Source organism: Monodelphis domestica, chromosome 1 (genome assembly GCF_027887165.1).
Source record: "Monodelphis domestica isolate mMonDom1 chromosome 1, mMonDom1.pri, whole genome shotgun sequence".
In the NCBI taxonomy this organism is placed as follows: domain Eukaryota; kingdom Metazoa; phylum Chordata; class Mammalia; order Didelphimorphia; family Didelphidae; genus Monodelphis; species Monodelphis domestica.
Window position 1 is genome coordinate 244,173,477 of NC_077227.1, and position 16,386 is coordinate 244,189,862.

General features: G+C 32.8%; 1 long non-coding RNA gene across 1 annotated transcript in view; it reads right to left on the reverse strand.

Annotated features, from left to right (window-relative positions):
- LOC103102414 (uncharacterized) overlaps positions 1–16,386 on the reverse strand; it is a 143,124-nt gene that overhangs the window by 107,600 nt on the left and 19,138 nt on the right. Inside the window, exon 2 of the long non-coding RNA XR_008914951.1 lies at positions 9,268–9,411. This is a non-coding gene — a long non-coding RNA (uncharacterized LOC103102414). The remainder of the gene's footprint in view (positions 1–9,267; positions 9,412–16,386) is intronic.

A 16,386-nucleotide genomic window follows, 5' to 3' on the forward strand; every position in this document is an offset into this window, starting at 1 on the left:
GTCCATTACATGCGATTGCACCACAGTGTATCAGTGCTGTGTACAATGTTTTCTTGGTTCTTATCCTCTCACTCTGCATCAATTCCTGAAAGTTGTTCCAGTCTCCATGGAATTCCTCTACTTTATTATTCCTCTGAGGACAAGAGTATTCCATCGCCAACATATACCATAATTTGTTAAGTCATTCCCCAATTGAAGGGCATCCCTCATTTTCCAATTTGTTGCCATTACAAAGAGTGCAGCTATGAATATTTTTGTACAAATATTTTTCCTTATAATCTCTTTGGGGTACAAATCCAGCAGTGCTATAGCTGGATCAAAGGGCAGGCAGTTTTTTAACGCCCTTTGGGCATAGTTCCAAATTGTTCTCCAGAATGGTTGGATCAATTCACAACTCCACCAGCAATGAATTAATGTCTGGACTTTGCCACATCCCCTCCAGCATTCATTACTTTCCTTTGCTGTCTGTCAGCCAATCTGATAGGTGTGAGGTTATAGCTCAGAGTTGTTTTGATTTGCATTTCTCTGATTATAAGAGATTTAGAACACCTTTTCATGTGCTTATTAATAGTTTTGATTTCTTTAACTGAAAATCGCCTGTTCATGTCCATTACCCATTTATAAATTGGAGAATGGCTTGATTTTTTGTACAATTGATTTAGCTCTATAAATTTGAGTAATTAGACCTTTGTCAGAGGATATTTTTAATGAAGATTGTTTCCCAGTTTGTTGCTTCCATTTGAATATTGGATGCATTAGTTTTGTTTGTACAAATCTTTTTAATTTGATGTAATCAAAATTATTGATTTTCCATTTTTTTATTTTTTTCTAGCTATTACTCGGTTTTAAAGTCTTTTCATTCCCAAAGATCTGACAAGTATACTATTCTATGTTCACCTAATTTACTTATAGTTTCCCTCTTTATATTCAGGTCATTCACCCATTCTGTGTTTATCTTGGTGTAGGGTGTGAGATGTTGATCCAAACCTAATCTCTACCATACTGTCTTCCAATTTCCCCAGGAGTTTTTTTTTTATCAAATACTGGGTTTTGGCCCCCAAAACTGGTATCTTTGGGCTTATCATACACTGTCTTGCTGAGGACATTTACCCCAAGTCTATTCCACTGATCCTCATTTCTGTCTTTTAGCCAGTACCAAATTGTTTTCATGACCATTGCTTTATAGTATAATTTGAGATCTGGGACTGCAATTCCTCCCTCCATTTCATTTTTTTTTTCATGATTTCCCTGGATATCCTTGATCTTTTATTCTTCTAAATGAACTTTGTTATGTTTTTTTCTAATTCTGAAAAAAAAATTTTTTTGGTAGTTCAATGAGTATGGCACTAAATAAGTAAATTAATTTAGGTAGGATTATAATTTTTATCATGTTAGCTTGTCCCACCCATGAGCAAACAATGCTTTTCCAATTGTTTAGATCTAGTTTTAATTGGGTGGAGAGTGTTTTCTAGTTGGGTTCATATAGTACCTGTGTTTGTCTCGGCAGAAAGATTCATAAGTATTTTATATTGTCTAGGGTGATTTTAAATGGAATTTCTCTTTCTAATTCTTGCTGCTAAAATGGGTTGGAGATATATAGAAATGCTGACGACTTATGCGGGTTTATCCTGCAACTTTGCTAAAGTTGTTGATTATTTCCACTACCTTTTTGGTTGATTCTCTAGGATTTTTTTTTAAATAGTCCATCATATTATCCTCAAAGAGTGATAACTAGATCTCCTCATTGCCTATTTTAATACCTTCAATTTCTTTTTCTTCTCTAATTGCTACTGCTAGTGTTTCTAGTACAATGTTAAATAATAAAGGTGATAATTGGCATCCTTGTTTTACTCCTGATCTTATTGGGAAGGCTTCTAGTTTATCCCCATTGCAGATGATGCTTGCTGATGATTTTAGATATATAGTATTTATTATTTTTAGGAAAGGCCCTTCTATTCCTATACTTTCTAGTGTTTTCAATAGGAATGGGTGTTGTATTTTATCAAAGGCTTTTTCTGCATCTATTGAGATAATCATGTGATTTTTGTCAGTTTGCTTGTTAATGTGGTCAATTATGTGGATGGTTTTCATAATCTTAAACCATCCTTCCACTCCTGGTATGAATCCTACCTGGTCATAGTGAATAACCCTTGTGATGACTTGCTGGAGTCTTTTTTGCATCTATATCCATTAAGGACATTGGTCTATAGTTTTCTTTCTCTGTTTTTGACCTGCCTGGCTTTGGAATCAGTACCATATTTGTGTTGTAAAATGAATTTGGTAGAATTCCTTCTTTGCTTATTCTGTCAAATAGTTTGTATAATATTGGGATTAGTTGTTCTTTGAATGTTTGGTAGAATTCATTTGTGAATACATCTGGACCTAGGGACTTTTTCTTAGGTAGTTCTTTGATGGCTTGTTCAATTTCTTTTTCTGATATGGGGTTGTTTAGGTAATCTATTTCTTCTCTTAGTCTAGGCAATTTATATTTTTGTAAGTATTCATCCATATCACCTAGATTGTCATATTTGTTGCCATATAATTGGGCATAGTGGTTTTTAATGCTTGCCTTAATTTCCTCTTTATTAGAGGTGAGGTCTCCCTTTTTATCTTGGATACTGTCAATTTGGTTTTCTTCTTCCCTTTTTTTAAATTAGATTGACCAGCACTTTGTCAATGTTATCTGTTTTTTTCAAAGTACCAGATTCTAGTCTTATTTATTAAATCAATAGTTCTTTGACTTTCAATTTTATTAATTTCTTCTTTGATTTTTAGGATCTCTAAGTTAGTCTTCATCTGAGGATTTTTAATTTGTACACTTTCCAGTTTTTTAATTTGCATGCCCAATTCATTGACCTCTGCCCTCCCTAATTTGTGAATACATGAACTCAAGGATATAAATTTCCCTGAGTACTGCTTTGGCTGCATCCCATAGGTTTTGAAAGAATGTCTAATCATTGTTATTTTCTTCAATGAAGTTATTAATTGTTTCTATGATTTGTCATTTAACTAACCAGTTTTGGAGAATTGTATTGTTTAATGTCAAATTAATTTTTTATTTACCTCTGCATGTACTGTTACTAATCATTATTTTCATTGCTTTGTGATCTGAGAAGGTTGCATTTATTATTTCTTTTGCACTTGTTTGCAATGTTTTTTATACCGTAATACATGGTCATTTTTTTGTGAATGTACTATGTGCTCTGAAAAGAATCTGTATTCCTTTTTGTCCCTAATTTATTTTTCTCCACATATCTACTAGCTCTAATTTTTCTAAGATTTCATTCACTCCTCTTACCTTTCTTATTTATTTTTTGTTTTGATTTATCTAGTTCAGATAGAGGAAGGTTCAAGTCTCCCACTAGTATAGTTTTTCTATCTATTTCATCCTTGAGCTCCACTAGTTTCTCCTTTAGAATTTTGGATGCTATTCCATCTGGTGCATACATGTTGAGTACAGTTATTTCCTCATTGTCTATACTGACTTTTATCTGGATGTAATTACCTTCCCTATCTCTTTAACTATATTTATTTTTACTTTGGCTTTGTCAGATATCATGATTGTGACTCCTGCCTTCCTTTTGTCAGTTGATGCCCAATAGATTTGGCTCCATCCTCTTACTTTCACCCTATGCGTAACTACCTTCCTCATGTGTGTTTCTTGTAGACAGCATATGGTAGGGTTTTGGATTCTTATCCACTCTGTTATTTGCTTGCATTTTATGGGTGAGTTCATTCCATTCACATTCAGAGTTATGATTACTAGCTGTGTATTTCCCAGCATTTTGATTTCTACTCCTAGTCCTGCCTTTTCTTCTTTCACTATTGCCTTCTACACCAATGTTTGTTTTTAGTCAGTCCCCCTCGTTCCCACCCTTATTTTACTTCCCTTTCTAAGCCCCTCCATTCTTATTCACCTCCCTTATTTTCCCTGCATTCTTTTTAAAATTCCCCCCCCCCCCAACTTCTCCCTCCCTTGTACTGCTTCCCTCTCCACCAGTCCGTTTGTTAGCCTTCTATACCCTAATAGGGCGCAAATCTATTCTGTGCCCCAATGAATTGAATTCTTCTTCCCTCTTTGGGTCAATTTCAATGCATGTAAGAGTTGAGCATTTCCTATCTTCAACCTCTTTACCCTTCCAGTATATTGATGTTCTCCTCCCTCCTGCCTTAAACTTCTTTGTGACATATAAATTTCTCCCCTTTCATTTTTCCCCATTTCTTTTAGTATCAACCTTTTCTTAGTTCTAGTTATATATATATATATATATGTATATATATATATATACATGTATATGCATTTATGCATACATATATCTTTATACCTATTTATGTCTTATCATTTGATCCTATACAGTTTGTCACTGTTCCCTCTAAGTGTAATTTTTCTAGGTGCCCAGGTGATAATAATAATTTTTAAGAGTTACCAATGACCTCTTTTCTTATAGGGATGCATAACATTTTAACTTATTGAGTCTCTTTAAAAAAAAGGTGGTTTTTTGTTTGTTTTGTTTTGTTTTTCTTTTTTCCCCTCTTTTTAAATTACTTTTTGCTTTTGATGATTCTCTTGATTTCTATGCTTGGGCATCAACTTTTCGGTTCAGGTCTACTCTTTTCTTTAGAAATACTTGGAATTCTTCTATTTTGTTGAATGACAATACTTTCCCCTGTAAGAATATAGTCAATTTTTCTGGGTAGTTGATTCTTGGTTGTAGACCTTGTTCCCTTGCTTTCCAGAATATCATATTCCATGCCTTTCATTCCTTCAGTGTGAATGAAGCCAGATCCTGCGTTATCCTCACTGTGGTTCCATGGTATCTGAATGAGGTCTTGGCAGCTTGTAATATCTTTTCTTTGGTTTGATAGTTCTTTAATTTGGCTATAACATTTCTGGGTGTTGTCATTTGGGGATTAAGTACTGGAGGTGATCTGTGAATACTTTCATATCTTCACTTTTCTCTCTTGTTCTAGAATGTCGGGGAAGATTTCTTGGATAATTTCCTGTATTATTATGTCCAGGCTTTTTATTTTGTCATGGGCTTCTGGTGGAGCAATGATTCTTAAATTGTCTCTCCTTGAATATTTTCTAAATCCTCTGTTTTTTGAATGAGGTATTTCATATTTTCCTTGATTTTTTCATTCTTTTTGTTTTGTATTATAGTGTCCTGCTTCCTTGTGAAGTCACTTAATTCTAGGTGTTGTATTCTGTTTCTTAAAGACTGGATTTCATCCCTGGCTTTTTGGCCATCCTTCTCCTTCTGGTCTGATTTTCTTTGAAAGTCATCTTTCATTCTCTTTACCTCATCTCTCCTCTCCTTTGCCTCATCTTTCATCTCCTTTGGCTTTGATTTTGGCTTTCAGGACACTATTTTCTTGTTTTAGTTCAAGTGCCTCTGTTTCCAGATGACTTATCTTAGTTTTCATCTTCTTTTCCCAATGTCTTTAGCCTCTCTTAATTGTGTTTTGAATTACATTTTGAGTTCCTTCAAAGCCTGTATCCAATTCACTGGTATTGCTGTTTTATTGCTTGCTTCCTCCTCTGTTCCATTTGCTCTTTGTTCTTTGCCTGTAGAGAAGCTGTCAATTGTAATTTCTTTCTTCTTTTTCTGTTTTTTTTTTTGCTCATATTTACCCCTTTTTGCCTCCTGTATTTTTCTGTTCTCTTGCTCCTCTCATTTTTTTTTTTGGTTTTGGGACTTTCTGTCATTTTCCCCTCTTGGAGCTTTGTCACATCTCTCAATTCAGTCTATGGGGTAGGGGTGTTGGAGTTTGAGCTTCTCTGTCCTCTGGAGGCTTTTGATTGGATTATCGTCCAGCAGTCTGTGAGGGAGGGGTGTTGGTGCTTGGGCTTCCCTGACCTCTGAAGACTTTTGAAGGGATTAAGTTCAGCTGGGTTGGGCTGGATGTGTTCTAAGGCCAAAACCTCCTGGAAGGCTGGAGAAATATGGAGGGTCTCCTCCACTCTGTCTAGGCTGCCTGCTCTACACTCCCTCTCCAGCTCCTTCCCCGCCACCTGTGTTTGATGTTCTGAGTCTGGCACAGCCATTCTCTTAAGGTACACCCTCCAGACCAGCATCATTGCACGCCCAGAGGTTCCCACTGCAGTTGGAGGCTTAGAGCTCTATGTGGTGGGGGAGGGGTTCTGAGACATTTCTTCTTTCTTCCCCTTAACCCTGAGTGTTCTTGTTTTCTGGCTTTTTTTGGGGGGGGTGTACCTTTTGAATTGAGTCCATCAGGAGGGTTCCTTGGCTCTGTCTTGTTGTTAGGTTTGATTTTCAATCCCCTGGGAGTATTTGGTTTGTAATTGTTAAGTAAGGTTATTCAGAGGTCTGAGCTTTTTCTGCTTCTATCCCACCATCTTGACTTTGCCCTCCTTGAATCAAGAAATTGCTTACTGATGGGGTATGTAGTGATATCTCCCTGGAAAAAATACTTGTCTGTCTAATTACATAGAGATACTTGAGGTATTCATGTTTTTCTTCCTTATTTTCTCTCTTCCAATGATGTGTTTGGGCAGGTTGCAGACATAATAAATGGAATAAATTGAATGGACTTAAGAAGACAAATCTTCCTGAGTTCATATCTAGCCTCAGTCACTAACTAGCTGTGTCATAATGGGAAAATACCTTTAATCTGGTTTATCTCAGTTTCTCATCTATAAAATAAGCTAGAGAACCAAATGGCCAAATACTACATTAGCTTTGCCACAAAAACAACAACAACAACAAAAAACAAATGAGATCACAAAGTTAGAATATAACTCAAAAATGACTAAAAAATTAATTAATTTTCTATATTAAAATACCTCATATCAAGAGGCTATGTATACCATTTTTTAATATCTATAATTGTTATAAAGGACTGACTTATAGTGAGCCCAAATATGTCTTGGTGAAACTTCTAGCTATCAGTCCTAGTTCTCACTTTTAGAATAATGCAAAACAAACCTGATTTCCATTTAACCTCTCAATCTTTCAGTTTCTACATGTGTAGAATAAATTTGAATTAAATAATCTACAAAGTCATTTCCTACTCTAAATGGTGTTTTCACTTGGGATCATTTTTTAAAGTAATAATAATAATAATAATAATAACTATAATTTTGTGGTTCCTCAATGTTTACAAAATAACTTATGACTATTGTCTCATTTTATACTTGTAAACACCCCAGGGAGTGACATTTATCTACATTTTACAGCGGAAACTGTGGCAGTGTTTACTAAGTGACATGACCTTGGTAACATATTTAATAAGTGTTGACGTATGATTTTAATTTCAGCTTTTCCTGATTCCAGTTCCCACACCTTATCCAATGCATTAGGTAGCTGCAACAGACAACTTCCTTCTAAGTTATTACTTTACCCATTCCTTCTATGATCATTCATTAAGTACTTTGAGAAACTGAGCTATATAGTAGGTAAAGAAAGACAAAAAGAAAGTAGCTCCTAATTTTACAGAGTTTATATTTTCTTGGAGGTGGGACAGTGCATGTAAAAATAAAATTTAAATTTAGTTGTATGAATTCAAGAATTATCTAAGGCAGAGATAAAGAGGGAATAAATTCCTGGCATGAGGGATGGACCACTCTGTATAAAGGCACGCCTATGGGAGATGAAAAATCTTGGGGAAAGAACAAATGGATCAATTTGTCTGAAACTTAAAGTACATGAAGCAGAATAATGTGCAATAAACTTGAAAAAAATTTCAACTGGAAGCAATTGTGAAAGTCTTTAAAAGCTAAAGAGAAGACTTTGTTATTTTTTCCTTTGGGCAAGATGCAAACAAATTCTACTTCTTAAGAAGTGATAGCATAATCAGATGTATGCTTTAGAAATACAGTGGTACCTTCATACACAAGCACCTTAAGTCATGAGCATTCACCATTAGGATTTTTTGCCTTAAGTTACAATTGGATATTTGAATTATGAGTTTCCTCCAGCCTCCACTAGATAGCCTGCCAAAGGTTCAATTTCACAAGTTACACAAGACTGTCTTGTTTAGTTCTGTATTTATCTGGCCTGGTGAGCATCTATATTGATTTTTTTTTTGCTTTCTTCTTTATTTTTGTCTTTATTGTCAGTTTTTCTTGGCAAATTTCTTAACTTTTAACCATGGGTCCTGATGACAGAGGAATTGAAGGAGTTACAGCAGTAGCATACTGAGGTTTTGCAGGAAATTAGTGGGGATGAGTCTGAGATGGATGAGGTAATCAGAAAAGTGAGATTAAGGAAATGTTCAGGATTTGGGGAAACATAAACAGATTATTGAAAAGACACACACAGAAAAAGTTATAGTAGGTGTGCACTGGAGCTCTGTAAAGACACTTGTTTCACCCATTATCATGTGTAGAGAGTAAGTTATGTTAACTGGTACGACACAAAATGAAAACCTCAACCATCATTTTCACCTAACCTTGAAGGTAAATAACATTTCATAAGCAAATTTATTTCTTTACATTCTTTATTTTTATCTATAAATATATTTGTTTGTTATTTATAAAGTACATTTTTATATTTAATAACATATGAAACAAAAAATGTGGTTTATTGGGGCCACAATGGATTAATTGCACTTCCATTAATTTAAATGGGAAATTTGATTTGACACATGAGCAAATTTAGTTTGTGTTTGGCTATGGAACGAATTAAACTAATGTGTCAAGGCACCACTGTATGAATTTGGTGGTTAGGTGGAGGAAGGAGTAAAGAGAAAAAAATGATTTAGTCATACAGATAGGCATTAGTAGACTTACTGTCATTGAACTGCATATGACATTATAAAGTAAAGGCAACTTCAAATTAATAATTACATTGTTTTATTTTCCTTTTCAAACTTTGTTTAATCTGTCACAATTAAGTAGTAGATTTTTTTTATTCCCTATATCCTATACAGAATATTATTTGCTTATTTCTGTTTCATTTCTCCCTTTTATCTCCATCTCCCCTCCCACCAAACCCTTGCTTCAGCTGATTAATTCTTTGCCAGAGCTTGGTTTTTTGATGTATTGTTTAATTTGGTCACAATACAATGTATTTACAGATACTACTGTAATTTATATCACATAATATACATGTACTATCTAGGACTTTATTATTTGACTCTATAGAGCACTTTGGCATGAGGTTTACATGAAATATGTTATGTGCAATAAAATTTTCTTGCCTTGTATATAGCCATGGATTATTTTTTGACTAATGATGCTCACCATGAAAGTTAGCCCATCTGAAATCATAAATAAATATACTCATAAAGATTATTTTTCCTTACCTATAGGTATAAATATCCATCTCACTGATGAAAGTTTGAATCCAATGAGAATGGTCCATGTGCTCCAAGATATTTGTCTTTGCTGCCATTGATTGTTAGGATGTATATTTTCTCTGCTGAAGATTTTGTTTTCACATATTTCATCTGAGAGGAAGAAAGTAGCAAGTAAAATTGAAATTCTTAAAACAGTTTTATAGATCAGGATCTGAAACACTAATTAACATATGAAAAGAGTGTTAAATCTAACCACATTTACTTTGTCACTATCTTCTAGGACCATTTCTATAATGGCACCTTTTTATTATGAGGTCATCTCACATTAGTTCCCTCTTTTTAAAATATCCAGGTATACATTGTCTTATTTCTAAATTTACTCGCAAAGTACTTGAATGAACAAATGAATAAAAGTATTTCATAAAAGATTATGTGTATCACTGACATATGATGTAGTTTTCATTTTATTATTTATACACTTTTATACTATTGTAATATGGATGAATTTAAGTATCATCAACCTCAGAGGAAAAATTAAGTTATCCACCATCCTTTCAATTTTAGATTTTATGAATTAAAAATAGGAAGGGGGGATATTAGATGTAATGTAGCTTAATCCAAATAAAATAATATTTTTTCAACCAAATTTTCACTATGAACAAAAATGTTGCTTCAATCCTGAGATGCTGGCTGATATCTCATTATTTTTTAATCTAAGGGGATATATCTTTTACAGTATAGTCTCATTTTAATGTGTGAATTTGAAAATAACCATATGAACAGATTAATGAGTAATATTGAGTAGGACTTAAAAATGTTCAGGCAAAATTGCTGGAAGTTACTTTTTGTGGTAAAATCATTTTGTTTGATTCTCTATCATACAAATGGGTCATGAGAGACAAAAAGAAATCTGTATTTTATTTAGTTCATTCATAATAATTGGATCTGGCCTGACCTCAGTGACTTGAATAAAAAAATGTATTGAGGAAATTAGATTTGTGTTTCATTTAAAAAAAAAAAAACATAGACGACCCTCATAACTCAAATGAGAAAGACTTAGAGTAAGAGTAGATTGACTTCAAAATTACTATCTGAAGTACCCAAGTTTTGAAGAATATTATTAAGAAATCATAACATCCTTGTTTAAACTTCAGAATTTATAGAATGAGGCTGAATATTAATTTAATTTTCTTTTCTGATTATGTCTACACCAAAATTATTATCAAACATAGGTAAAATATAAATGAAAATGTCACATAATTAAAAGTATCAACTTTTTGATGAGATAATTGTTGATATTTAGGAAAAACTCAGAAATATAAGAAAGATAGCAGAATGTCAAAATTCATGTTTCATTAGAAACTACCTAATTTTAAGAGCTGAAAAGTATCTCATGTTTATCCTAGTACAATTCTGTGATTTTTCATGGAGAAAACAAGACACAGAAATATTAAGTGACTTACTTGAGTTCATATGTGTAGCAATTATAAAGGTTTATAAATTTATAATTAGAAGATGCTTAAAGGCCATCAAGTCAATTCTTCCCATTTTACAGATAAAAAACAATGTCTAAGATTAAAAAAGTGAAGTGAGTAGAACCAAGAGAATGTCATACATAGTAACAATAATAGATGATGTACAATTGTGAATAACTTAATTATTATAAACAAGTTAAGGATCCAGGAAAATTCCATGGAACTAATAATGAAAAGATGATATTCACTGCCTTAGCAGGAACAGATGAAGTCTGGATGCATTTCTGAATATACTATTCTTTACCTTATTTACTCCATGGACTTTTTCTAGTATAAGTAATTTATATTCTCTTTGCAACATGATGAACATGGAAATGTGTATTATATGATAACATATGTGCAAATTATATATATATTTGCCTTCTTGGGGAGATAGGAGGATAAGAGGGAAGGAAAAAACATGGATTACAAAATGTCAGAAAATGAATGCTAAAATTTTTATTAACATGTAATCTGAAATATAGTTACAAAATAAAAAAAAAAAAGATTAAATGAGTTGCTTAGCTTCATGGAGCTGATAAGTATTTGAGGGAGGTGATGAATCAAATCTTCTTGACTACATCCACTAGTACATCTATCAGGTCATAAATTCAGTCCTGGAAGAAATTTCATGAGCCTTCTAGCACCATCCTTTATTACCCAGATTATTAAAAAGGTTGGAGAAGGTTAGTGACTTTTTGAAAGCCAAATAGGTATTAGGTGGAATAATAGAGATTCAAACTCTGATTATAAATCTAATACTCTCTTGATGGGACCACATTCCCTTTTCTAACATGGAGTTCTTCAGAGTTTAATGGGATTATGCAGATATAAAGATATGGAATGGAAAGTACATTGAAAGAGACACAAAAAACCTTGAATGTTAGTGAAGAACCATTATTTTCTAGTTACATAACCTTAGGAAATTTGTTTGACTTTTTGCTGCCTCTGCATCTTTCTAAAAGTAAAAGAGTGGGCATCTGGGTGGTTCAGTGGATTAAGAACAAGACCTAGGATGGGAGGTCCTAGGTTCAAATATGACCTCAGAGACTTCCCAGCTGTGTGACCCTGGGCAAGTCACTTGACCCCCTTTGCCTAGCCCTTACCACTCTTCTGCCTTGGAACCAATACACAGTATTGACTCCAAAATAGAAGGTAAGGGTTTTAAATAAACAAATAAAATAAAATAAAATAAAATAAAATAAAATAAAATAAAATAAAATAAAAGTAAATAAAAATAAATAAGGCAATGGGGAAGGAAGAATGATTATAATACTTCCATCTACCTCACTCATAAGGTTGTTGTAAAACTGAAATGGATTATGCATGTGAAAGTGCATTGTAAACTATATATATAAATTGCAATCCAAATGTAAGGTATTATTACTACTAAGGTATATTACCCTTAACTTTACATGTATCCTTCAACCACTGACAGAATCCTCATCTCTGAAATGGTGGAAATGTGACCTTGAGAGAGCTAGTTGTCTCTCTTAGAAAGTGCTGTAAACCTAATATCATTATTCTAACTATTTCTGCTGTCTGTCTGTTTTATTTTAAGGCAAACTATTGTGCAAATTATTAAGCTTACCAGTAACAGGGGGAAAAATACAATAAAGCCAAGGGTTATAGTGAACCAGCTGTGAATTTTCACATTTGATCAGCAGAACATTTATTTACCACAGAAGTATTGCTAATATTTTTACATGCAAGTACATAAAATCAAGCACCTGATATATTTAACATGCATTCAAATTGTAAAGACTTTTGGATATTTTGTTTCTACCAACATTTTATTGGAGAACAAGAAACTGAGAATTAATAAATATCTAAGAGTCATTAAAACAAATTCTTCTAAGAAATACTTGACAATTACTTAATTTGAGTTATTTGAAAATTATAGTTATTTTTTAATAAATAATACTAATATAGTCAAGATTAGAAGAAAAGCACGAAATTGGATAAATGTATAAACAGGATTTTTTAGATAAAGGTCTCATATCTTTGTCAAAATTATAAGAATATATGCCATTTCCCAATTGAGAAATTATAAAAGTATATGAACAAAACATTTTGAATAAAGAAGTCAAAGAATATATAGGTATACAAAAATATCCCAAATCATTATTTATTAGAGAAATTTAAATCAAAACAACTTTGAGGTATCATCTCATACCTATTGGATTGGCTAAAATGATAAAATAGGAAAATAATAAGTTATGAAGAGGATGTGAAAAAATGGGAACACTAATACACTGTTGGTTGAAATGTGAACTGACTCAACCATTTTGGAAAGAAATCTGGAATTATGCCCCAAAAGTTTAAAAAATCATTTATACCTTTTGACCCAATAATACCATTATTAGTTTTATTTCCTAAGGTGATCAGCAAAAAAGGAAAATAACTTACATGTTATAAAATATTTAGAGCAGCTCTCTCTGTGGTGTCAAAAGTCTAGAAATTGAGGGGATGCCCCTATCAATTGGGCAATGGCCAAACAAGTTGTGGCATATATTTGTGATGGTATACTACTATGCTTTAAGAAATGATGAGCATGATAATCTAAAAAGAACACCTAGAAAAACCTTCATGAAATTATGAAGAGTGAAATGAGAATAACCAAGAGAATGTTATATACAGAATCAAAATATTGTTTGAAGAATAACATATAATTCCACTACCAGAGAAAGAACTGATAAATAGAAATAAATAGGACAGTTTTATATGTAAATGTATATCTTTTTGTCAATTTATGCCTTCTCTACTGTGGGGAGGAGATGGAGAGCTTGAACTACCTGGGGATTTTAATATAACAAAAACAAATTAATTAATTTTGTTTTGAAAAGAAAGAAAATTGCTGTCTTGAAGCTCAATAAGCATAGGTTGAACTGATTCACTATCCTGAGAAGTATATTTAAACAGTAAGTAAATATAGTTCACAATTTGGTCAAAATTTTTAAAAATGAAAAAAAAATGTTAAGAATACTTATTGGTCACCTTCTAAAGAATTAGCCCAGTACCAAAATGGAATTGAAGTAAATTTAGAGAGATAAAAAGGCAAATGTTCCATCCTATGGCCCTAGTAAAGAAAACATGATTCAGTGGGAAAAAAAAATACTAGTTCTTGAGACAGATGTCATAGATTCAAATTCTGCCTATTGATTCTATCTTAAAAAAAATTTTTTTTACATTAAATTCCCAAGTATCTCCCTCTGATTTTGGAACAGGTCACTCAATCTCCTGAGCTCCAGTTTCCTCATCTTTAGAATGAGGATGCTGAACTGAATGAAGACGGGAAGGGATTAAATAAACATTTATTAAATGCCTACTATATGCTAGGTTTTGTGCTAAAAGCTTTGCAAATATTATCTCATTTGAAGTAATGACCTCTAAGTTTCCCATACCACTTTAGATCTGTGGTCTTTTGAATCATAAAATTTCAGAGTTGGAAGCAACCTCAAAGATAATCTAGTTAAACCTCATTTAAAGCATAACTTATTTCTCTAAGATCACCAAATCATACCTCCATGATTAGACTACAAGCTCTATGGGGACAGGATATAGAAATATCAAAATCAACTCTCCACACAAAGTAGGCAATTAACAAATATATATATTTTTGTCCATTGAAAAATTTAGTTGCAAGAGAATTTGCTACCTATTGGGAAAACCAGTATGATTTTAGAAAGCTCTGATTTTAGGATTTGAAACACTTAAATATTTAAATCAGCTAAGACTTATGGCTCTTGTATTTGTCAGTGGACAATGAGACAGCCACGTTGTTATTATAAGATTCCTCCCTATTCATACAGATTCACAACATTTTAATTTTGATATTTTTATCCCTAATAAATGAATAGAGGAATAATAAATTTTATTTAAGAAAATTATACTTGGAGGGAAGATGTCTAATCAAAATGTGTTTAATGGCTTAAGATGAAGTAGTGGCATCCAATATACATCTAAACTATTGAGAATGAGTATCTGGAATTGTGGAACCAGAATACAGGAAGGTCTCCATTTTAATTCAATTATGTTTACATGACTTTCTTTTACTACCTTTTGCTGGATTTTACAAAGAAGGAAATTTGCTTTCTTATTCATTGAATTCCTTCACTTTTTCAGGATGGTATTATTATCTTTGACCTAATGGTACAATCATGTTGAAGGTCCAAGAAATTTTCTGCTAAAAATGACTCTTCATGTTTGCAAAGTGTGGAATCCCACTGAGGTAACACAAAGGCAAGAATATTTAGCTATCATTTCAGTCAAGTTTCATAGCAGTTCTCTGGAAGAAGAAAGTTCATTCACATTAATCCTTGTTTAACTTGGCCCTTTTGCAAGTGAAATCTATTTGAGAGCTTGTGGTTTTAGTTCATTTTTCCCTTGTACAGTAATATTATGCCAACAGTTGCTCATAATATCCAAAAGGCTCCTAAGACCTCTGTCAACAACAACAACAAAAGAGGCTATGGGGTGATAAATGAGCTATAACAGAGACCCCAGACAGTTTGATGACTATTACACAAAGAATTACAAAGTGAAAAAGAACTAAAGCTAAATATACTTCATATGCACCTACGAGTGTTCTTCTGATGACTTGACATAAAATAATACCCTTAATATTGAGGGGAGTCACTGAAATGAGTGAATAATAAATATAATTTCATATCTTTAAGAAGGAACTGAGAGAAGCAGTATGATGTCCTGGGTAGATTTGATCTCAGGTCTTCTTTGTTAATAATCGATTGCTTTATTGACTTTACCATATAACTGCCTATTTTAAAGGCATGGGGCACTGTCTGGCCTTCTGATCTTATTATAACGATGTCTCCATTTTTGGAATGGTCCTGGTCAAAATCTAGCTAATTAAGTTTGTATATAGAAAAACATGTATTTATTCATTTCTGTCTACCGAAACTGAGTCAGTTGTCTGCGTATTCAGCCATGTTCTAAAGTTTTCTTTCAGTTCAGAAAGAAAGAAGTAAGTGGTATGCAAAATTATCTTTTCTCTATTATCAAACAAGAAAATTATTGTAAAAAATCAAATTTACAAAATTTTATGAACTTCACCATCTGGAAATCAGATACATTTTAAAAAAATGTTTTATATCTTTAAGACTATGTAGAATATCTGACATTTCCCTAGGTTAGGTGAGGGGCTCAGGCAAGTATTTGAACACCAGGAAAATATTTTAATAACTTCCCTTCCAACTTGGTAAAGATGTATTATTGGCTTACCAAGGTAGAACACTAAGACACAGAAAACAATGCAAGACAATATAGTGGCTCTGATAGATCATCTTTCCAAAGCCATTCTCAAAAGAATTCAAGTGAAGAGAAAGCAAGATGTTACCTAAACAATATCTATTAGAACCTTCCCTGGGAGGTTGAGGAGTAGTTCAGTGCTACCAAATTAAACCCATACACCTGACATGTTCCTATCCTCTTTTATTCTTATGCCTAAAATCTGTGATATTGTGACCTGTTCTACAAAGGATAGAATAATGATGATATTCTCACTTTCATTTACTAAAATGGCCCGATTACCATGGTATACTTTTCCCATAAATTGTTAAAACTTTTGGTATAAAAATGGCATTTGTATGAT